Here is a 3,187-nt window from a genome sequence, read left to right as displayed (position 1 = left end):
CCCGACGCCGACGCCGTCGTTCTGGCGCACCGCATTGCATTTTTGGCGCCACTGCTGCCGCTGCGTATCACTGCATTACCAATGCTCTCTTTTTTCCTTCTGCTTTCTTTTCTTCTTTTTCCATTTCTCTCGCTCCTTCTTATTCTAACCTTCTCTCATCATTTTTTCCCTATCCTTTTTCTTTACTTATTTCTTTCTGCACTTTCCTTCATCCGTTGTTCCAAGAACGCGCGTTACGAGAATTTCTCTTTTCTACCTTCTTGCTCTCTTTGTACCTCGCTGCAGGTTTACTGCCTACCTACTTGTCTATCGCTGACGCCTAAACTACGGACTGCATTACGCTTGCGCAATTCGCATAGTCGTTTTGCGGTGGAGTAAACCGGGCAGGGGCAGGGCTTATCGTACGAAATTTTTGGCTCTCTGTAATGAAAATGTTCATTCTAGCAAAATCTTGTCATTCAAGTCATATCTTATCGTCCTTGAACGTAAACTCTGAATATTCTAAGCCACAACGAGCGAGGAGAAAAGAACGGAGCACCCATTGTACATTGTTTGTGCCTATGTAATAATTTTTCATTTTTAAAATATCGTATAAAATAAATGTTCACACGAAATATTCGACTCGTTATAGGAAATATACGCATCTCTGTTTGCATATAGAACGATAATTTAGGAACATGCACGGATTTCCCCGTTCGCCGGTATCGGAAATGACTAAGTCGTGGCAAGAAACGTATAGAGTCGTCAGAGTATTCATGAAATGGTTAAGCTTGTCTCGCGGTTGTCTGGCCATCTAGTCAGACTTTGTCAGGGTCGTTCCAAAGAACGAGCATTGTGACGATCGTTTCACGTTGCACTCGGGCTTGAAAAAAGTAATGTTAATAAGATAATGTCGCTTTCTATCGTCTCGTGTGTATGTCTATCTAAGTATGTTGTAGCATTTTTTCGACGAATAAAAGAAATAGAAGCTATTCAGCCTCCATTCTGACTGAAGTATTATAAAAAATTAATTCCTTTAGTCAGTATTAGTAGCGTAATTTCTCAAAGAAATAATTATCTTTGTATTAGTGGTTCTAGCGAAGATGAAAGAGGTCTTTGTATTGTATTTTCTTTTAATTAAATAACACTAACAGTGAATCGTGAGTGGAAATGCGAACGGTGACTGGTAGAAGGCTTTATGCATAAGGATGATGTCTGTAGGAGAAGAATAATAAAAAGTATCGAGTTAAACGTCTCGGTAGAGAATGAGAACCGTAGTAGATTTTTTTTTTACTTTAAAGTTTAGCTGAAATCTAAATTTCGCTCGTTTATATATATATATTTTTTTTTCTTCGCTACCTTTCCCCAAAATAACCTTTTAAATAATTTTTTTAAACGCGTGAAGAAATTTCGTGGCAGGGAAGCAACGAATAACTAGTAGAGAATTTCTTTCAACTTTACAGAATGTAATTACAAATTCCAAACGTCTCTGGACTCGTTAAAATTAACATACTGCTTCCTCGATCGCTTTTTTCCCACTTCTTTCGAACTGCCCCACTTTCCAACAAAAGAATTTTGCCATTTTATTTTAGTAACTTTTCCTATAACTAGACAGTTACAAGAAACGTCCAATTACTATACCAAAATCTCGGTTCAACACCCAAAGATTAACCACTCCGCCGTCAGGGAAATATATTTCTCACGTATGTTTTTAGTACGGTCAGCTAGTTCGATTTAGTGCTATGTTCGCGGGAACGTGCATGCGTAGCAGTCGCATATAGACAAAGTTGCACAGACGAGAAGAGAAGAAAAAAAGCATAATACACGAACGCGTGCAACGATGTTTCACTGTGCGACACGGAGGAGCGGCTCAAAGGCATGGCGGCACGATGATCGCGCTCAAACGCACGACAAATTAACTCCCGGAGAGACAAGTGTGTGCACTTGACTTTGAATTATCCGCTTAAATGGTGAAAAAAGCACACCTCGACCGATACTTTCCTTCGAAGTTCATTTTATCGGAATGAAAGTTTTCATATCATTAATACAAGCGTTGCGCTGTAGCTTCGCGACTGTCGAATTTGTTCCAAATCATTGATACGAGATGTGACCGATTATCGAGGTAAACTTCAATTATGTTTTTGTCGGGTTTTCAACGATTCGCCGTTGTATCGTGATATCATTTTATCTGACGTCGAGAGTATTGCTTCATTATCTAGATACTATTGAAATACACAGTAGATGAAATCTTAGCACGATATCGATGATAATATTTTAGTATAAACGCGATCATATGTAGGAGTAGGGTGCGTTGATTGATGAACACGGCCCTGCAGACAGTAAGTATCCCTTACCCCCACCAGCGTCGGGCTAACCACCAAACCCTCACCACATCTTCCATCTGCTTTGGTACGTTATTGGCACCGGCTGATGGCCGATGCGAATTTACTGTGGCTCGACAGAGATAGCAGGCGGAGGGCGCTAGGAGGAATCGAGATAAAGCACGGAGAGAATCAAGAATAATGAAGAAGGAAAAACAGAGAGGAGTAGGGGAACGTTTTGCACGTCTTTCTCGCGGTACGTTGCTCCGAAATAGAGAAAAGGATCCGAAAAGAAATTCCATAGGATGAAACAATGAAATTTCGAATCCCATTTGGGTTTTTTCTTACCAAATTACTTACTTGCGTTGAATTTTAGCTTATTTCGTAAAAGGTAATGGGTAACTTGTGTAGCAAAATTTTTGGAGAAACGTAAAGTAGAAGGATAGATAAAATAATTGACGGATATAGATATGTACGTACGTATATAGATTGCTTACCATATCGCGCACCGCAATTTACTGCATCTGGTAATAGATTGGTAGTTTCCAGGTTAAATAATTGCCTAATGTACAAATCAGCTTTGATTTGCCATTAAGCAATCAACGAGATTGGACCGAGTTCCTTTTGAACCTATTTACTGGAAAATCGACCTAGAAGCGCGATCAAAGAGCAATGGGGCCTCGTTCGCGTTTGTGTTCCGCACGAGGGAAGTAGATGTGGACTACGTTTGATCAGCCGTCGATATGCAATTTCCATTCGACTCGTCATTGTTTCGGCAGAGTGATAGGGTAATAGCTAACGATCGAAAGGGACATTTGGGTTTGTGCGTTATTTCAACCGGTCCGTATCCAGATGTCTTCGGCCTGTGTCGGAGATAGTTGATTTCA

The sequence above is a fragment of the Bombus impatiens genome, unplaced genomic scaffold (genome assembly GCF_000188095.3).
Source record: "Bombus impatiens unplaced genomic scaffold, BIMP_2.2 scf_0129, whole genome shotgun sequence".
Lineage (NCBI taxonomy): Eukaryota > Metazoa > Arthropoda > Insecta > Hymenoptera > Apidae > Bombus > Bombus impatiens.
Note: the sequence above shows the minus strand (reverse complement) of the source record.